At 36.4% G+C, this 22,657-nt stretch overlaps 1 pseudogene; it reads left to right on the top strand.

Annotated features, from left to right (window-relative positions):
- Nucleotides 1-871: 871 nt before the first annotated feature.
- LOC133758460 (neuropilin and tolloid-like protein 2) lies at nt 872-2,103 on the top strand (annotated as a pseudogene).
- The last annotated feature ends 20,554 nt before the right edge of the window (nt 2,104-22,657 follow it).

Below are 22,657 nucleotides of genomic sequence, written 5' to 3'. Positions count from 1 at the left end.
GAGAAAGCTAGAGAAACTGCGGCAAACAAACATGATATTTCGCTCTATATACATGATATTTTATGCACTTGCCTAACGAAAAGATTTTGCTTTTCTCCAAAAGAATTTTTACTGTGATTTATTTCGGTCCATTGCATCCGATTTCCACACCACTTTTTGTGGATATGACTGGATGAAATCAGAAATATCTGGTTGTGTTTTGGCTATCTCAATCCCAGATATTCCTACAGACTCTGTGTTTGTGTTTTTCTGGATATTATTGATGGACTTTATTGTTTTGAATGTTTTTTTTAATCAGGGAACATTTAATTTTGTGCTTGGATGCGCTAATTGGTTCCACATGGAGACACCAGCTCTACACATTCACATTTTCTAAGGAGAAAGCTAGAGCAACTGCCGCAAACAAACATGATATTTCTGTTTGTATACATGACATTTTATGCACTTGCCTAATGACAAGACTTTGCTTTTCTCCAAAACCATTTTTGCTGTGATTGTTCCATTGCATATGAATTCCACACAACTGTGTCCGGATATTACTGGCTGAAACCAGAAATACCCAGTTGTGTTTTGGCTAACTCAATCCCACATATTCCTACAGCCTCTGTGTTTGTGTTTTCCAGATATTATCGATGGAGTTTATTGTTTTGAACGTTTTTTATGAGGGAACATTTAATTTTTTTATTTATTTATGTATTTTTTGACAGGCAGAGTGGACGGTGACAGAGAGAGACAGAGAGAAAGTTCTTCCTTTGCCATTGGTTCACCCTCCTATGGCCGCCGTGGTTGGCACACTGCGGCCAGTGCACTGTGCTGATCTGATTGCAAGAGCAAGGTGCTTCTCCTGGTCTCCCATGGGCCGCTCAGGAACATGGCCCTGGAGCAGTTCTGCTCGGTCCTCAAAGTGTTCTTAATAACAATATTTGTAGTGGAAGGGATTACTGTGGCCCAAAAGACCCCAGATGGACAAAATATTGGAATCAAGCACATTCCTGCAACCCAATGTGGCATTTGGGATCGAACCAGCAATGGAGGTCATTTTGCTTCACCAAATTATCCTGATTCATACCCACCAAACAAGGAGTGTATCTACATTTTGGAAGCTGCTCCACGTCAAAGAATAGAATTAACCTTTGATGAACGTTATTATATAGAACCATCATTTGAGTGTCGATTTGATCACTTGGAAATTCGAGATGGGCCATTTGGTTTCTCCTCTTATAGATCGTTACTGTGGCATGAAAAGCCCTCCATTAATTAGATCAACAGGGAGATTCATGTGGATTAAGTTTAGTTCTGATGAAGAACTTGAAGGACATGGATTTCGAGCAAAATATTCATTTATTCCAGATTGCCAGTTTGAGCTCTCGGGAGCTGATGGAATAGTACGTTCTAGTCAGGTAGAACAAGAAGAAAAAACAAAACCTGGCCAAGCAGTTGATTGCATATGGACAATTAAGGCTACTCCAAAAGCTAAGAAAAGAAAAAAGCAGGAATATTTGAACAAATCACTAAAACCCATGGAACAATTATTGGCATTACATAAAGGATTGTCCTGGTCCTTCTCATTATTTCTATTTTAGTACAAGTGAAGCAGCCTCGAAAAAAGGTCATGACTTGCAAAACTGCTTTTAATAAAACAGGGTTCCAGGAAGTGTTTGATCCTCCCCATTATGAACTGTCCTCACTAAGGGACAAAGAAATTTCTGCAGACCTGGCAGACTTGTCAGAAGAGCTAGACAGCTACCAGAAGATGCGGCGCTCCTCCACTGCCTCCCGCTGCATCCACGACCATCACTGTGGATCGCAGGCATCCAGTGTCAAACAAAGCAGGACCAACCTCAGCTCCATGGAACTTCCTTTCCGAAATGATTTTGCACAACCACAGCCAATGAAAACATTTAATAGCACCTTCAAAAAAAGTAGCTATACTTTCAAACAGGCACATGAGTGCCCTGAACAGGCCCTAGAAGATAGAGTGATGGAGGAGATTCCCTGTGAAATTTATGTCAGGGGACGAGAAGATTCTGCACAAGCATCCATATCCATCGACTTTTAATATTCCACTCAAGGTGACACGTGGGTTACTAACTACATGAGTATACAGCCTATACAATACCCAATGCTATTTCTGGCAGCCAACCCCTTCCCCTGTCAAAACTAAGGATGACCTTCATCTGCTATTAACCTGTTGTAATGATGACATCTTTATTACCTCAGGCAGTCTATACATGTTAAATCAACAAAGGAGCTTATTGTATGCAGTGGAAAAAGTAATATGCTGATGCTTGGTGTCATATAAACCAAGCACCACTGGTGAGATGGCACTTGAAGGGGGGAGTGGTTGTGTTGAGCCAGGCTCAGGCTGCCTCCTAGTTTTAGCAAAAGACATACTTCTCTTGACTGATAACCGCTCTGTCAATATTTTGGTCCCACAATAAACTTAAAAATAAGATTTCTTTTACATATTTTTTCTCTAACCTTGATTGTTTTATGAACCTACAATTTTACCCTTTGAGTTTCTTATATAAAAATAAGTGGTTCATGTACCACATACTTCAGCATAGGCCTTTGTTCTGTAAATGTGTCGAAAACAGCTAGTTACCAATTAAGACCCAGAGTTGTGTTTCATCCATCTGTTTCTTGACTAATTTCTCTACTTCTGCCTTTTTGTTACTGGATGCTTAGTCCTTATTTTCTGTGAGAAGCAGTAGATGATGTGATTTATCACCTTTAATCATATTTTCTCTTAGTTACACCAGAAGATTTCATAACCCTGGGTATATGCCATTACCATTACCAGTTATGACTAAGAATTTGAGGAAGATAACTCCTGGTTAGCCTTTGGAGTTTCCCAAATTTGGTCACATTGATTGATGGCCCATTCATTCTAATACACAGAGTGAATTCACTTTGGGGGAGGCCTGTAGTTACATATGCATTGATTCTTATTTTTATGAAAGATTACTTAACGCTCTGTGTTGGTTTATCTTATAACAAATGAGAACCAAGTTTTATGAGTTACAGGGAAATTCCTAAGCAACTGTAAGCTTTTACATCACCTCTTACATGGGACAGTACATTTTTCTAGCTTTTAGCAAAAATAACAACTTCCCCTTTTTTTTAAACTGCACTTTTGACCTTATGTTTTTTATGGTATATAAAGCAATAATTTATAAACATGATATAAAAACTCATTGTTTTTTTAGACTTTTGATATTATTTGATACTGGACAAACTTTATTAAATCAAAATTAAAGATCTACACTACAGATTTTGTTCAGTGTTCCCATTAGAAGCTTTGTGTACAAATATGCTGCGATAGAACCATGCACTATAAATTGTTGTAAAGAACTTGGTAATGTGTACATAAGCTTTTTCTTTTGTTACTATGTTTAGTTTGTGATAAATTCTTTACTGTGTGATATTTATTGCTTCATGTCACTACACAGATCACATACATTGTTACATGGTCCTTCAGTCATGTATATTTTGGATCTAAAAAATGTGTATGGAAAGGAATCCATTTGCCAAATTATAACAGATACAAGTACCATTTAAAAGAGAAATTATCATTTTAATATTTTTATAGTAAATTCTCAAATGAGAAGTTGGGGTTTCACTAGATTTCATTTTAAATATTGTATAGATATGTTCTCTTAGATTAGTGAAAACTGTGACCTTAAATATATACACAAATACTGCCTCAGAATGTGTTTCTTTTGTCACATGTTTTATTTTTAAAAAAGTAAATATCCAGGAGATGAGGAATCTACACATGATGCATTTATGATTTAATTTCCTCTTTTAAAAATACAATTTGGAAAGGCAAAGTAATATTTTTCAAAGAACTAATACAAGAGACATTGGATAGTTGAGTTTTTTTCAGTAACTATGCTGAATAGACACTTTTATAGATTACTTACATGAGGCAGCAGCATTGGAACTGCATAGTAAATAATACAACTGTGGTCTCATTCCTCAAAGTAACGAAAGAGAAATTAGCTTATTTTGTATGTAAAATTATATCCATAAAAGCTGTTAGACCCATCATAACCTATAGGTTATAGTAGAAAATAATGCAGTATGCTTAACTACATTATCTATAGTCACTTGTCACCATATTTTTATTTCTCAGTTTGTATTCTGCTTTCTTTAAAAGGGCTTGAAAAAGCCTACAAAAACACGGAGCCTTTAAAGAAGACACTTTAACATTCAGATAGCACAGAAATACATGGTTTCCCAAGGGAAATTTGGATAGTAAATTTGGTTCTAAATTTTCTGTCAGTTTCTGCTTTTTACCATAGAAAACCCAAACTTGGCAGCAAAGGCTACTTTTCTCTAAGGCATAATGCTCTTTATACAGGACAGCATGGCCTCAGAATTTTAAAAAGAAGCAGAATTCGGACATAAAGGTAAATCTTAACCCAGTGAAGGCACAGCTTAGTTTGGGAGTGTTGGTTTCTGATACGTCTGTTTGCAGGAAAAGAAGTAAAGGACTAGACGATGACCAGCTAAGCCAGCCCTAGACTGCCATGGGTTTTGACTCCATGGAGCCACGGATGGGTGTTAGGTCTCCGTTGTTTCTTAGCCACACTTGCTGTGGGGTCTAGGGAAAGAGAACAGAGCTATCAAATTTCAGGAGTTACTGCCAGAATCTGACTGCTGCAGATATAATCTTGCATCTCTGAGTTTAGTGGGACTACTTTACAGATTGTTTAAAGAGAAAGCCATAAATTTTAGTAATGGAAGACATGAAATGTAGCCATCTTGTTGAAGTTACAACCTCTTACACAACCCCAGTGGTAAGCACAAGGATACTTCAGAAAGTTTGTGGCAAAATGAAATCCAAAGACAAGTGTATTTTGGTGCAGAAAGTTTTTAAACCCATGCACAGTTTTTTTATAACACATTTTTCATGAACTTTCTGAAGACTCATTAACAAAATGCAAATCTGGAAGAGGTAAATAATTTCAATTCAGGGACAGGGTTAAATTCACTTCCATGACATTGTCATCATCTTCCATCCCAAATTTAACTCAAAATTTAACATTTTGCAACATCTGAAGTATGTGGGGATATACTGAGATAATCCTTTATTCATGGAAGGAGGTAGAATAAAATTTCAACAAAGTTTTTCACAGATTTAAAAGGCTCCTTTGATTTAACAGCTCATCTGTCAGTGTCATTTCATATAATTATTCAGCATTAAAAGAACTCCCTTACATGCCTCTGAACATTTTTGTGTCTGATGAGGAGGATGCATGTTTGCTTCAGGATTGTGTCAACTGGTGAGACAGGCTGGAGAAAGCCTCACTGCAGATCCAGGAGTCATTCTCAAAGGAGACAATGCTGTCAGTGCAAAGTGGTATCTGTTCTATTGAACGTAGTAAAAATACGCCTTGACTCACACTCGAGACCCAGAAGAAAGTTCGACTTTTGAGTGTTTCTAAAGATCCAAGAAAGATAATCTGGTGCAACTTTAAAAGGGTTGAGAAGATTGAAACCCAAAGAATCCAAGTGAGTACCATGTCTCAGAAGTCCTGTCCGAGTGCTTTTTCCTTGGCTTTAGGCTGTCACCCTGCTTTTGCTGGCTGTAAGTTTTAAAAGTCAAGTAGCTCTCAACAATCCAGATGTTCCATTTAAGCTTGTCATTCTGATTTAAAATGTAATTTATTCTATAATGGGATTTTTCCCCAGAGCATTATATTTCACCCTTTTTGTTTATACATGTAACACCATGTTATTCTATAGTTTTGTTGCCATGATTCCTTGGCACATGCAAGTTCTGTAAGACAATTATTGTGAATTCTTAATAAACACTGTTTGTTAACAATAAAAAAAAAGAACACTAATTGGTTCCACATGGAGACACCAGCTCTACACTTTCATATTTTCTAGGGAGAAGGCTAGAGGAACTGCGGCAAACAAACATGACATTTCTGTTTGTATAGATGACATTTTATGCACTTGCCTAATGAAAAGACTTTGCTTTTCTCCAAAAGAATATTTGCTGTGATTTTATCGGTCCATTGCTTACGAATTCCACAAAACTTTGTGCAGATATGACTGGATGGAACCAGAAATATCCGGTTGTGTTTTGGCTAACTCAATCCCAGATATTCCTACAGCCTCTGTGTTTGTGTTTTCCGGATATTATAGACAGACTCTATTGTTTTGAATGTTTTTTATCAAGGAACATATAATTTGTGTTAGGAAACACTAATTGGTTCCACATGGAGACAGCAGCCCTACACCTTCTTATTTTCTAGGGAGAAAGCTAGAGGAACTGCGGCAAACAAACATGATATTTCTGTTGCCATAGATGACATTTTATGCACTTGCGTAACGAAAAGACTTTGTTTTTCCCCAAAACCATTTTTACTGTCATTTTCTTGGTGCATTGCATACAAATTCCAACAACTTTGTCCGGATATGAGTGGATGAAACCAGAAATATCCGCTTGTGTTTTGGCTAACTCAATCCCATATATTACGACAGGCTCTGTGTTTGTGTTTTCTTGATATTATCGACGGACTTTATTGTTTTGAATGTTTTTTATCAAGGAACATTTAATTTTGTGCTAGGAAATACTAATTGGTTCCACATGGAGACACCAGTTCTACACATTCGTATTTTCTAGGGAGAAAGTTAGAGAAACTGCAGCAAACAAACATGATATTTCTGTTTGTATACATGATATTTTATGCACTTGCCTAACGAAAAGATTTTGCTTTTCTCCAAAAGAATTTTTACTGTGATTATCTCGGTCCATTGCGTACGAATGCAACACAATTTTGTCCAGATATGACTGGATGCAACCAGAAATATCCAGTTTTGTTTTGGCTAACTCAATCCCAGATATTGCGACAGCCTCTGTGTTTGTGTTTTCTGTATATTATCGATGGACTTTATTGTTTTGAATGTTTTTTATCAGGGAACATTGAATTTTCTGCTTGGAAACACTAATTGGTTCCACATGGTGACACCAGCTCGACACACTTGTATTTTCTAGGGAGAAAGCTAGAGTAACTGCCGAAAACAAACATGATATTTCTGTTTGTATAGATGATATTTTATGCACTTGCCTAACGAAAAGACTTTGCTTATGTCCAAAACCATTTTTACTGTGATTTTCTCGGTCCATTTCATACGAATTTCACAAAACTTATTCCGGATATGACTGGAGGAAAGCAGAAATATACAATTGTGTTTTGCCTAACTCAATCCCAAATATTGCGACAGCCTCTGTGTTTGTTTTCTGGATATTATCGATGGACTTTATTGTTTTGAATGTTTTTTCAGGTAGCATTTAAATTTGTGCTTTGAAACGTTTCTGTTGTATATGTGAGATTTTATGCAGTTGCCTTATGAAAAGACTTTGCTTATGTCCAAAACCATTTTTACTGTGATTTTCTCAGTCCATTGCATACGAATTCCACATAACTTGGTCCGGATATGACTGCATGAACCCAGAAATATCCGCTGGTGTTTTGGCTAACTCAATGCCAGATATTGCTGCAACCTCTGTGTTTGTGTTTTCCAAATATTATCCACGGATTATTGTTTTGAATGTTTTTTTAATCAGGGAACATTTAATTTTCCGCTTGGAAACACACATCTATTCCATATGGAGATACCAGCTCTACACATTCATATTTTCTAGGGAGACAGCTAGAGGAACTGCAGCAAATAAACATGATATTTCTGTTTGTATACATGACATTTTATGCAGTTGCCTTATGAAAAGACTTTGCTTATGTCCAAAACTATTTTTACTGTGATTTTCTCTTTCCGTTTCATACGAATTCCACAAAACTTTGTCCAGATATGACTGAAGGAAACCAGAGATATCCGATTGTGTTTTGGCTAACTCAATGCCAGATGTGGCTACAGCCTCTGTGTTTGCTTTTTCTGGATATTACCAATGGACTTTATTGTTTTGAATGTTTTTTTATCAGGGAACATTTAATTTTCTGCTTCAAAATGCTAATTGGTTCCACATGGAGACACCAACTCTACATATTTATATTTTCTAGGGAGAAAGCTATAGGAACTGCGGCAAACAAACATGATATTTCTGTTTGTATAGATGACATTTTATGCACTTGCCTAACGAAAGTACTTTGCTTTTCTCCAAAACCATTTTTCCTGTGATTTTCTCGTTCTATTTCATACAAATTCCACAAAATTTTGCCTGGATATTACTGGAGGAAACCAGAAATATCCGCTTGTGTTTTTCCTAACTCAATCCCAATTATTGCTACGGCCTCTGTGTTTTTTTCCTGGATATTATTTATGGACTTTATTGTTTTGAATGTTTTTTTATCAGGGAACATTTAATTTTCTGCTTCAAAATGCTAATTGGTTCCACATGCAGACACCAACTCTACACATTCTTATTTTCTAGGGAGAAAGCTAGAGGAACTGCGGAAAAAATGATGATATTTCTGTTTGTATAGATGACATTTTATGCACTTGCCTAACAAAAAGACGTTGCTTTTCTCCATGCCCATTTTTAATGTGATTTTCTCGGTCCATTGCATACGAATGCCACAACACTTTGTCCGGATAAGACTGCATGAAACCAGAAATATCCGGTTTTGTTTGGCTTACTCATTCCGAGATATTGCTACAGCCTCTGTGTTTGTGTTTTCCAGATATTATCCAGACTTTATAGTTTTGAAAGTTTTTTATCTAGGAACAATTAATTTTGTGCTTGGAAACACTAATTGGTTCCACATGGAAACACCACCTCTACACATTCTTATTTTCAAGGGAGAAAACTAGAGGAACTGGGACTAAGAAACTTATTTCTGTTTGTATACATGACATTTTATGCACTTGCCTATCGAAACGATTATCCTTTTCTCCAATACCATTTTTACTGTGATTTTCTCAGTCCATTACATACGAATTCCACACAACTTTGTCCGGATATGACTGGATGAAACCAGAAATATCCGGTTGTGTATTGTCTAACTTAATCACAGATATTTCTACAACCTCTGTGCTTGTTTTCTGGATATTATCGATGGACTTTATTGTTTTGAATGTTTTTTTTCAGAGAACATTTAATTTTGTGCTTGGAAACACTAATTGGTTCACATGGAGATACCAGCTCTATACATTCCTATTTTCTAGGGAGAATGCTAGAGCAACTGCAACAAACAAACATGATATTTCTGTTTGTTTAGATGACATTTTACGCACTTGACTAACGAAAAGACTTTGCTTTTCTCCAAAAGAATTTTTAATGTGATTTTCTCGGTTCATTGCATACTATTCCAAATCACTTTGTCTGGATATGACTGGATGGAACCAGAAATATCTAGTTGTGTTTTGGCTAACTCAATCCCAGATATTGCTACAGCCTCTGTGTTTGATTTTCCAGATATTATTGATGAACTTTATTGTTTTGAATGTGTTTTTTCAAGGAACATTTAATTTTGTGCTTGGAAACACGAGTTGGTTCCACATGGAGACACCAGCTCCACACATTCCTATTTTCTAGGGAGAATGCTAGAGGAACTGCAGCAAACAAACATGATGTTTCTGTTGCCATAGATGACATTTTATGCACTTAACTAATGAAAAGGCTTTGCTTTTCTCCAAAACCATTTTTCCTGTCATTTTCTCGGTGTATTGCATACAAATTCCACACAACTTTGTCCGGATATGAGTCGATGAAACCAGAAATATCCGCTTGTGTTTTGGCTAACTCAATCCCATATATTGCGACAGCCTCTGTGTTTGTGTTTTCTTGATATTATCGACGGACTTTATTGTTTTGTATGTTTTCTATCAAGGAACATTTAATTTTGTGCCTGGAAACACTAATTGGTTCCACATGGAGACACCTACTCTACACATTCGTATTTTCTAGGAGAATGCTAGAGGAACTGCGGCAAACAAACATGATATTTCTGTTTGTATATATGACATTTTATGCATTGCCTAACAAAAAGACGTTGCTTTTCTCCAGAACCATTTTTACTGTGGTTTCATTGGTCCATTACATAGGAATTCCACAACACTTTGTCCGGATATGGCTGGATGAAACCAGAAATATGCGCTTGTGTTTTGGCTAACTCAATCTCAGATATTGCTACAGCTTCTGTGTTTGTGTTTTCCAGATATTATTGATGGACTTTATTGTTTTGAATGTTTTTAATCAAGGAACATTTAATTTTGTGCTTTGAAATGCTAACTGGTTCCACATGGAGACACTAGCTCTACACATTTGTATTTTCTAGGGAGAAATCTAGAGGAATTGTAGGAAACAAACATAATATTTCTGTTTGTATAGATTACATTTTATGCACTTGCCTAATGAAAGATGTTGCTTTTCTACAAAATCTTTTTTAATGTGATTGTCTGTGTCCATTTTACTGTGATTTTCTCTTTCCATTTCATACAAATTCCACAAAACTTTCTCCAGATATAACTGGATGAAACCAGAAATATCCAGTTGTGTTTTGCCTAACTCAATGCCAGATATTGCTACAGCCTCTGTGTTTGTGTTTTCCCGATATTATCCACGGAATTTATTGTCTTGAAAGTTTTTTTTTATCAAGCCGCATTTAATTTTGTGCTTGGAAACACTAATTGGTTCCACATGGAGACACCAGCTCTACACATTCATATTTTCTATGGAGAATGCTAGAGGAACTGCGGCAAACAAACATGATATTTCTGTTTGTATAGATGACATTTTATGCACTTGCCTAACGAAAGACGTTGCTTTTCTCCAAAATCTTTTTTAATGTAATTGTCTGTGTCCATTGCATACGAATTCCACAATACTTTGTCCGGATATGACTCTAGGAAACCAAAAATATACAGTTGTGTTTTGGCTAACTCAATCCCAAATATGCGAGGCTTCTGTGTTTGTTTTCTGAATATTATCGATGGACTATTTTGTTTTGTATGTTTTTTATCAGGGAACATTTAATTTTGTGCTTGGAAACACTAATTGGTTCCACATGGTGACTCCAGCTCTACACATTCGTATTTTCTATTGAGAAATCTAGACGAACAGTGGCAAACATGATATTTCTGTTTGTATACATGACATTTTATGCACTTGAATAATGAAAAGACTTTGCTTTTCTCCAAAATCATTTTTGCTGTGATTTTCTCGGTCCATTGCATACGAATGCAACACCACTTTGTTTGGATATGACTGGATAAAACCAGAAATAACCGCTTGTGTTTTGGCTAACTCAATCCCAGATATTGCTACAGCCTCTGTGTTTGTGTTTCCGAATGTTATCGACGCACCTTATTTTTTTGAATGTTTTTTATCAGGGAACATTTAATTTTGTGCTTGGGAACACTAATTGGTTCCACCTGGAGACACCAGCTCTACACATTTGTATTTTCTAGGGAGAAAGCTAGAGGAACTGTGGCAAACAAACATGATATTTCTGTTTGTATATATGACATATTATTGAGTTTTCTTACGAAAAGACGTTGCTTTTCTCCAATGTCATTCTTACTGTGATTTTCTCGGTCCATTGCATACTAATTCCACACCACTATGTCCAGATATGCCTGGATGAAACCAGAAATATCCAGTTGTGTTTTGGCTGACTCCATCCCAGATATTGCTATGGGCTCTGTGTTTGTTTTCGGATATTATAAACAGACTTTATTGTTTTGAATGTGTTTTATCAATGAACATTTAATTTTGTGCTTTGAAACAATAATTGGTTCCACATGGAGACACCTGCTCTACACATTCGTATTTTCTAGGGAGATACCTAGAGGAACTGCGTCAAACAAACATGATATTTCTGTTTGTATACATGACATTTTATGTACTTGCCTAACAAAAAGATTTTGCTTTAATCCAAAACCATTTTTACTGTGGTTTTCTCGGTCATTTGCATACAAATGCCACACCACTTTCTCTGGATATGACTGGATGAAACCAGAAATATCCACTTGTGTTTTGGCTATTTAATCCCAGATATTGATACAGCCTATGTGTTTGTGTTTTCTGGATATTATTGATGGACTTTATTGTTTTGAATGTGTTTTTTTTTAATCAGGGAACATTTAATTTTGTGCTTGGAAATGCTAATTGGTTCAACATGGAGACACTAGCTGTACACATTCGTATTTTCTAGGCACAAAGCTAGAGGAACTGCGGCAAACAAACCTAATATTTCTCTCTGTATACATGACATTTTATGCACTTGCCTAACAAAAAGATTTTGCTTTTCCCTAAAGAACTTTTACTGTGATTTTCTCTGTCCATTGCATACAATTTCCACACCACTCTGTCTGTATATTACTCGATGAATCCAGAAATATGCTCTTCTGTTTTCGCTATCTCAATCCCATATATTGCGAAAGCCTCTGTGTTTGGGTTTTCCGGATATTATCGATATACTTCATTGTTTTGAATGTTTTTTATCAGGGAATATTTAATTTTGTGCTTGGAAACACTAATTGGTTCCACATGGAGACACCAGCTCTACAAATTCGCATTTTCTCGGGAGATAGCCTGAGAAACTGCGGCAAACACACATGATATTTCTGTTTGCAAGGCTGACATTTTATGCATTTCCCTTAGGAACAGACGTTGCTTTTTCCCACTACCAGGTTTACTGGGATTTTCTCGGTCCATTGCATATGAATTCTACAGAACTTTGTCCGGATATGACTGGAGGAAACCGTATGTATCCGGTTGTGTTATGCCTAACTCAATCCCAAATATTGTGACAGCCTCTGTGTTTGTTTTCTGGATATTATCGATGGACTTTTTTGTTTTGAATGCTTTTTATCAGGGAACATTTAATTTTGTACTTGGAAACACCAATTGGTTCCACATGGAGACACCAACTCTACACATTCGTATATTATAGGGAAAATGCTGGAGGAATTTCGGCAAACAAACATGATGTTTCTCTTTCTATAGATGACTTTTTATGCACTTGCCTAACGAAAAGACTTTGCTTTTCTCCAAAACCATTTTTACTGTGATTTTCTCGGTCGATTGCATATGAATTCCACACAACTTTGTCCGGATATGACTGGATGAAACCAGAAATACCCGCTTGTGTTTTGCCTTACTCAATCCCAGATATTGCGACAGCCTCTGTGTTTGTGTTTTCCGGATATTATCAACGGACTTTATTGTTTTGAATGTTTTTTATCAGGGAACATTTAATTTTCTGCTTGGAAGCGCTAATTGGTTCAACAGGGAGACAGCAGCTCTACACATTCATATTTTCTAGGGAGAAAGCTAGAGGAAATGCGGCAAACATGATATTTCTGTTTGTATAGATGACAATTTATGCACTTGCCTAACGAAAATACGTTGATTTTCTCCAATAGAATTTTACTGTGATTTTTCTCCGTCCATTGCATATGAATTCCACACCACTTTGTCCGGATATGACTGTATGAAACCCGAAATATCCGATTTTGTTTTGGCTAACTCAATCCCAGATATTCCTACAGCCTCTGTGTTTGTGTTTTCCAGATATTATTGATAGACTTTATTCTTTTGAATGTATTTTATCAGGGAACATTTAAATTGTGCTTGGAAACAGTAATTGGTTCCACATGGAGACCCCAGCTTTACACATTCGTATTTTCCAGGGAAAAAGCAAGAGGAACTGCTGCAAAGAAACCTGATATTTCTGTTTGTATAAATGACATTTTATGCACTTGCCTAACCAAAAGATTTGGCTTTACTCCAAAAGATTTTTTACTGTGATTTTCTCAGTCCATTGCATATGAATGCCACACGACTTTGTCCGGATATGCCTGGATGAAACCAGAAATATCCGCTTGTGTTTTGGCTAACTCAATTCCAGATATTGCGACAGCCTCTGTGTTTGTGTTTTCTGGATATTATCGATGGTCTTTAATGTTTTGAATATTTTTTTTTATCAGGGAGCATTTAATTTTGTGCTAGGAAACACTAATTGGTTCCACATGGAGACACCAGCTCTTCACATTCATATTTTCTAGGGAGAGAGCTAGAGGAACTGTGGCAAACAAACATGATATTTCTCTTTGTATAGATAACATTTTATGCACTTGCCTAATGAAAAGACTTTGCTTATGTCCAAAACTATTTTTACTGAGATTTTCTCAGTCCATTTCATACGAATTTCACAAAACTTTGTCCAGATATGACGGAATGAAACCAGAAATATCCAGTTGTGTTTTGGCTAAGTCAATCCCAGATATTGCGACCGCCTCTGTGTTTGTGTTTTCTGGATATTATCAACGGACTTTATTGTTTTGAATGTTTTTTATCAGGGAACATTTAATTTTCTGCTTGGAAGCGCTAATTGGTTCAACAGGGAGACAGCAGCTCTACACATTCATATTTTCTAGGGAGAAAGCTAGAGGAAATGTGGCAAACATGATATTTCTGTTTATATGGATGACAATTTATGCACTTGCCTAACGAAAATACGTTGATTTTCTCCAATAGAATTTTACTGTGATTTTTCTCCGTCCATTGCATACGAATTCCACACCACTTTGTCCGCACATGACTGTATGAAATCCAAAATATCCGATTTTGTTTTGGCTAACTCAATCCCAGATATTCCTACAGCCTCTGTGTTTGTGTTTTCCAGATATTATTGATAGACTTTATTCTTTTGAATGTATTTTATCAGGGAACATTTAAATTGTGCTTGGAAACAGTAATTAGTTCCACATGGAGCACCAGCCTAAACATTCGTATTTTCTAGGGAGAAAGCTAGAGGAACTGCGGCAAACAAACATGATATTTCTCTTTCATAGATGACATTTTATGCACTTCCCTAACGAAAAGACTTTGCTTTTCTCCAAAATCATTTTTACTGTGATTTTCTCGGTCCATTGGATACAAATGCCACACCACTTTCTCCAGATATGAGTGCATGACACCAGAAATATCCAGTTGTGTTTAGGCTAACCCAATCCCAAATATTACGACAGCAACTGTGTTTGTGTTTTCTGGAGATTATCGAGGGACTTTATTGTTTTGAGTGTTTTTTATCAATTTATATTTGATTTTGAGTTAGGAAATACTAATAGGTTCCACATGGAGACACCAGCTCTACACATTCGTTTTTTCTAGGGAGAAAGCTAGAGGAACTGTGGAAAACAAAGATGATATTTCTCTCTGTATACATGACATTTTATGCACTTGCCTAACGAAAAGACTTTGCTTTTCTCCAAAACCATTTTTACTGTGATTTTCTCGGTACATTGCATACGAATTTCACACCACTTTTTCCGGATATGACTGGCTGAAACTAGAAATATCCGGTTGTGTTTTGCCTAACTCTATCCCAGATATTGCTGCAACCTCTGTGATTGTATTTTCTGGATATTATCGATGGACTTTATTGTTTTGAATGTTTTTTATCAGGGAACATTTAATTTTGTGCTTGGGAACACTAATTGGTTGCACATGGGGACACCAGCTCTACACATTCGTATTTTAAAGGGAGAAAGCTAGAGGAATTTCAGAAAACAAACATGATATTTCTGTTTGTATACATGACATTTTATGCACTTGCCTAAGGAAATGATTTTGCTTTTCTCCATAAACATTTTTGCTTGATTTTCTTGGTCCATTGCATACGAATGCCACACCACTTTGTCCGGAGATGACTGGATGAAACCGGAGATATCTGGATGTTTGCCTAACTCATTCCCAGATATTGCAACAGCCTCCGTGTTTGTGTTTTCCGGATATTATAGACGGACTCTATTGTTTTGAATGTTTTTTATCAGGGAACATTTATTTTGTGTTAGGAAACACTAATTGGTTCCACATGGAGACAGCAGCCCTACACATTCTTATTTTCTAGGGAGAAAGCTAGAGGAACTGCAGCAAAGATACATGATATTTCTCTTTCATAGATGACATTTTATGCACTTCCCTAACGAAAAGACTTTGCTTTTCTCCAAAATAATTTTTACTGTGATTTTCTCGGTCCATTGCATACAAATGCCACACCACTTTCTCCACATATGAGTGCATGACACCAGAAATATTCGGTTGTGTTTAGGCTAACTCAATCCCAAATATTACGACAGCAACTGTGTTTGTGTTTTCTGGATATTATCGAGGGACTTTATTGTTTTGAATGTTTTTTTATCAATTTATATTTAATTTTGAGTTAGGAAATACTAATAGGTTCCACATGGAGACACCAGCTCTACACATTCGTATTTTCTAGGGAGAAAGCTAGAGGAACTGTGGAAAACAAACATGATATTTCTCTCTGTATACATGACTTTTATGCACTTGCCTAACGAAAAGACTTTGCTTTTCTCCAAAACCATTTTTACTGTGATTTTCTCGGTACATTGCATAAGAATTCCACACAACTTTCTCCAGATATGACTGGCTGAAACCAGAAATATCCGGTTGTGTATTGCCAAATTCAATCCCAGATATTGCTGCAACCTCTGTGATTGTGTTTTCTGGATATTATCGATGGACTTTATTGTTTTGAATGTTTTTTATCAGGGAACATTTAATTTTGTGCTTGGAAACTCTAATTGGTTCCACATGGAGACTCCAGCTCTACACATTCTTATTTTCTGGGGAGAAAGCTAGAGGAACTGCGGCAAACAAACATGATATTTCTGTTTGTATACATGACATTTTATGCATTTGCCTATCGAAAAGATTTTGCTTTTCTCCCAAACCAATTTCACTCTTATTTTCTCGGTCCATTGCATACGAATGGCTCTCAACTTTGTCCGGATATGACTGGATGAAACCAGAAATATCCGCGTCTGTTTTGGCTAACTCAATCCCAGATATTGCTACAGTTTCTGTGTTTGTGTTTTCCGGATATTATCAACGGACTTTATTGTTTTGAATTTTTTTTTTTATCTAGGAACATTTAATTTTGTGCTTGGGAAATCTAATTGGTTCCACTTGGATACACCATCTCTACACATTCATATTTTGTGGCAAACAAACATGATATTTCTCTTTGTTTACATGACACTTGCCTAACGAAAAGACTTTGCTTTTCTCCAAAACCATTTTTAGTTTGATTTTCTCCATCCATTGCATACGAATGCCACACCACTTTCTTCCAGCTATGACTGGATGAAAGCAGAAATATCCTGTTGTGTTTTGGCTAACTCAATCCCAGATATTGCTACAGCCTCTGTGTTTGTGTTTTCCAGATATTATCGACGGACTTTATTGTTTTGAATGTTTTTATCAAGGAATATTTAATTTTGCTGTTGGAAACACTGATTTCCTCCAATTGGAGACACCAGCTCTACACATTCGTATTTTCTAGAGAGAAAGCTAGAGGAACTGCGGCAAACAGAGATGATATTTCTGCTTGTATGTATGACATTTTATGCAGTTGCCTTTCGAATAGACGTTGCTTTTCTCCAGAACCTTTTTTACTGTGATTTTTCCAGTCCAAAGCATACGAATTCCACACCACTTTGTCCGGATATGATGGGATGAAACCAGAAATATCCGGTTGTATTTTGGCTAACTCAATCCCAGATATTGCGACAGCCTCTGTTTGTGTGTTTTCTGGATATTATTGACGGAATTTATTATTTTGAATGATTTTTTTTTTATCAGGGAACATTTAATTTTGTGCTTGGAAATGCTAATTGGTTCCACATGGAAACAACACCTTTAAACATTCGTATTTTCTAGGGAGAAAGCTAGAGGAACTGCGGCAAACAAACATGATACTTCTGTTTATATAGATGACATTTTATGCACTTGCCTAACGAAAAGATTTTGCTTTCCTCCAATACCATTTTTACTGTGATTTTCTCGGTCCATTGCATACGAAATTCACACCACTTTGTCCGGATATGACTGGATGAATCCAGAAATATCCGCTTGTGTTTTGGCTAACTCAAACCCATATATTGCGACAGCCTCTGTGTTTGTGCTTTCCGAATATTTTCAATGGACTTTATTGTTTTGAATGTTTTTTTATCAAGGAACATTTAATTTTGTGCTTGGGAACACTAATTGGTTCCACATGGAGACACCAGCTCTACACATTCGTATTTTCTAGGGAGAAAGCTAGAGGAACTGTGGAAAACACACATGATATTTCTGTTTGTTTGGATTACAGTTTATGCACTTGCCTTTCGAATAGAAGTTGCTTTTCTCCAAAACCATTTTTACTGTGATTTCATCGATGCATTGCATATATATTCCACACCATTTTGTCCGGATATGACTGGATGAAAGCAGAGATATCCGCTTGTTTTTTGGCTAACTCAATCCCACATATTTCTACAGCTTCTGTGTTTCTGTTTTCCAGATATTATCAATGGACTTTATTGTTTTCAATGTTTTTTATAAAGCAACATTTTATTTTGTGGTTGGGAACACTAATTGGTTCCACATGGAGACACCAGCTCTACACATTCGTATTTTCTAGGGAGAAAGCTAGAGGAACTGTGGAAAACACACATGATATTTCTCTTTGTATACATGACATTTTATGTCTTGCCTAATGAAAAAACTTTACTTTTCTCCAAAAGAATTTTACTGTGATTTTCTCGGTCCATTGCATAAGAATTCAACACAACTTTGTCCGGATATGACTGGATGAATCCAGAAAAATGCTGTTGTGTGTTGTATAACTTAATACCAGATATTGCTACAGCCTCTGTGTTTGTGTTTTCTGGATATTATTGACGGACTTTATTGTTTTGAATGTTTTATATGAAGGAACATTTAATTTTGTGTTTGGAAACACTAATTGGTTCCACATGGAGACACCAGCTCTACACATTCTTATTTTCTTGGGAGAATGCTAGAGAAACTGCGGGAAACAAACTTGATATTTCTGTTTGAATAGATGACATTTTATGCACTTGCCTAACGAAAAGACTTTGCTTTCTCCAAAACCATTTATACTGCGATTTTCTCGGTCCATTGCATACGAATTCCACAAAACTTTGTCCGGATATGACTGGATGAAAGCAGAAATATCCACTTGTGTTTTGACTAACTCAATCCCAGGTATTGCTACAGCCTCTGTGTTTCTGTTCTCCGGGTATTATCAACGGACTGTACTATTTTATATGTTTTTTATCAAGGAACATTTTATTTTGTGCTTGGGAACACTAATTGGTTCCACATGGAGACACCAGCTCTACACATTCTTATTGTCTAGGGAGAATGCTAGAGGAACTGCGGAAAACAAACATGATATTTCTGTTTGTATACATGACATTTCATGCACTTGCATAACGAAAAGATTTTGCTTTACTCCAAAAGAATTTTTACTGGGATTTCTCAGTCTATTGTATACGAATGCCACAAAACTTAGTCCGGATATGACTGGAGCAAACCAGAAATATCCGGTTGTGTTTTTGCTATCTGAATCCCAGATATTGCTACAGCCTCTGTGTTTGTGTTTTCGGAATATTATTGACTGAGTTTATTGTTTTGAATGTTTCTTTTATCAGGGAACATTTAATTTAGTGCTTGGAAACGCTAATTGGTTCTACATGGAGACACCAGCTCTACATATTCGTATTTTCTAGGGAGAAAGCTAGAGGAACTGCGGCAAACAAACATGATATTTCTGTTTGTATAGATGACATTTTAGGCACTTGCCTAACGAAAAGACGTTGCTTTTTCCAAAACCATTGTACGGTGATTTCATCGATCCATTGCATATGAATTCCACACCACTTTGTCCGGATATGACTGGATGAAACCAGAAATGTCCGGTTTTGTTTTAGCTAACTCAATCCCAGATATTGCTACAGCCTCTGTGTGTGTGTTTTCCCGGACATTATCGATGGAATTTATTGTTTTGAATGGTTTTTTACTAGGGAACATTCAATTTTGTGCTTGGGAACACTAATTGGTTTCACATGGAGTCACTAGTTCTACAGAGTCGTATTTTTTAGGGAGAAAGCTATAGGAACTGCGGGAAAGAAACGTGATATTTATGTTTGTATACATGATATTCTATGCACTTGCCTAACGAAAAGATTGTGCTTTTCTCCAATACCATTTTTACTGTGATTTTCTAGGTCTATTGCATACGAATGCCACACTACTTTTTCCGGATATGAATGGATGGAACAAGAAATATCCGCTTGTGTTTTGGCTAACTCAATCCCAGATATTGCTAAAGCCTCTGTGTTTGTGTTTCAGGATATTATTGACGACCTTTATTGTTTTGAATGTTTTTTTATCAGGGAACATTCAATTTTGTGCTTGGGAACACTAATTGGTTCCACATGGAGACACCAGTTCTACACAGTCGTACTTCTAGTGAGAAAGCTAGAGGAACTGCAGCAAACAAACATGATCTTTCTCTTTGGATACATGACATTTTATGCACTTGCCTAACGAAAAGATTGTGCTTTTCTCAAATACCATTTTTACTGTGATTTTCTCCGTCCATTGCATACAAATTCCACACCACTTTTTCCGGTTATGACTGGATGAATCCAGAAATATCCCCTTGTGTTTTGGCTAATTCAATCGTGGATATTTCTACAGCCTCTCTGTTTGTCTTTTCCGGATATTATTGATGGACTTTATTTTTTTGAATGTTTTTTTATCAGGGAACATTTAATTTTGTGCTGGAAACACTAATTGGCTCCACATGGATACACCAGCTCTAAACATTCATATTTTTTAGGGAGAAAGGTAGAGGAACTAGGGCAAAGAAATATGATATTTGTGTTTGTATAGATGACATTTTATGCACTTGCCTAACGAAAAGACTTTGCATTCTCCAAAATCATTTTTACTGTGATTTTCTCCGTCCATTGCATATGAATTCCACACCACTTTCTCCGGCTATGACTTGATGAAACCAGAAATATCCACTTGTGTTTTGGCTAACTCAATCAAGATATTGCTACAGCCTCTGTGTTTGTGTTTTCCGAATATTATGGACGGTTTTATTGTTTTGAATGTTTTATCAAGGAACATTTAATTTTGCTTTTGGAAACACTAATTGGTTCCACAGGAATAAACCAGCTCATCACATTCGTATTTTCTAGGGAGAAAGCTAGAGAAACTGCGGCAAACAAACATGATTTTTCTTTTGTATAGATGACATTTTATGCACTTGCCTTTCGAATAGACGTTGCTTTTCTCCAAAACCATTTTTACTGTCATTTTCTCGGTCCATTGCATACGAATTCCACACCACTTTGTCCGGATATGACTGGAGCAAACCAGAAATATCCGGTTATGTTTTGGGTAACTAAATCCCAGATAATTCAACAGCCTCTGTGTGTGTATTTTCCTGATATTATCGGACTTTAATGTTTTGAATGTTTTTTATCAAGGAACATTTAATTTAGTGCTTCGGAACACTAATAGATTCCACATGGAGACACCAGCACTACACCTTCATATTTTCTAGGGAGAAAGCTATAGGAACTGCCGCAAACAAACTTGATATTTCTCTTTGTATACTTGTTATTTTAAGCACTTGCCTAACGAAAGGACTTTGCTTTTCTCTAAAACCACTTTTACTGTGATTTTCTTGGTCCCTTGCATATGAATGCCACAATAGTTTGTACGGATATGAATTGTTCCAACCAGAAATATCCGGTTGTGTTTTGGCTAACTCAATCCTAGATATTGCTATAGCCATGGTGTTTGTGCTTTCCAGATAATATCGACGGAGTTTATTGTTTTACTGTGATTGTGTCCATTGCATACGAATGCCACACCACTTTTTCCGGATATGACTGGATGAAACCAGAAATATCTGCTCGTGTTTTGGCTAACTCATTCACAAATACTGCTACAGCCTCTGTGTTTGTGTTTTCTGAATATTATGGACAGACTTTATTGTTTTGAATGTTTTTGATCAGGGAACATTTAATTTTTGCTTGGAAACACTAATTGGTTCCACATGGAAACGCCAGCTCTACACAGTTGTATTTTCTAGGGAGGAAGCTAGAGGAACTGCAGCAAACAAACATGGTATTTCTGTTTGTATAGATGATATTTTATACACTTGCCTTACGAAACACTTCACTTTTCTCCAATACCATTTTTACTGTGATTTTCTCGGTGCTTTGCATATGAATTCCACACAACTTTGTACGGCTATGACTGGATAAAACCACAAATATCCATTTGTGTTTTGGCTAACACAATCTCAGATATTGCTACAGCCCATCCGTTTGTGTTTTCTGGATATTATTGATGGACGTTATTGCTTTGAATGTTTTTTATAGGGAAAATTTAATTTTGAGCTTGGAAACACTTATTGGTTCCACATGGAGACACCAACTCTACACATTTGAATTTTCTAGGGAGAAAGCTAGAGGAACTGCAGCAAACAAACATGATAATTCTGACTGTATGCATGGAATTTTATGCTCTTCCCTAACGAAAAGTGTTTGCTTATGTCCAAAACCATTTTTACGGTGATTTTCTCAGTCCATTACACATGATCTCCACACAACTTTGTCCAGATATGACTGGATGAAACCAGAAATATCTGATTTTTTTTTAGCTAACTCAATCCCAGATATTTCGAAAGCCTCTGTGTTTGTGTTTTCTGGATATTATCGATGAACTTTATTGTTTTGAATGTTTTTTATCAGGGAACATATAATTTTATGCTAGGAAACACTAATTGCTTCCACATGGAGACACCAGCCCTACACATTCGTATTTTCTAGG

Source organism: Lepus europaeus, chromosome 4, assembly GCF_033115175.1.
Source record: "Lepus europaeus isolate LE1 chromosome 4, mLepTim1.pri, whole genome shotgun sequence".
Taxonomy (NCBI): Eukaryota; Metazoa; Chordata; class Mammalia; order Lagomorpha; family Leporidae; genus Lepus; species Lepus europaeus.
The sequence above is the reverse complement of the archived record's forward strand: the minus strand, read 5'-3'. Positions and strand labels throughout refer to the sequence as shown.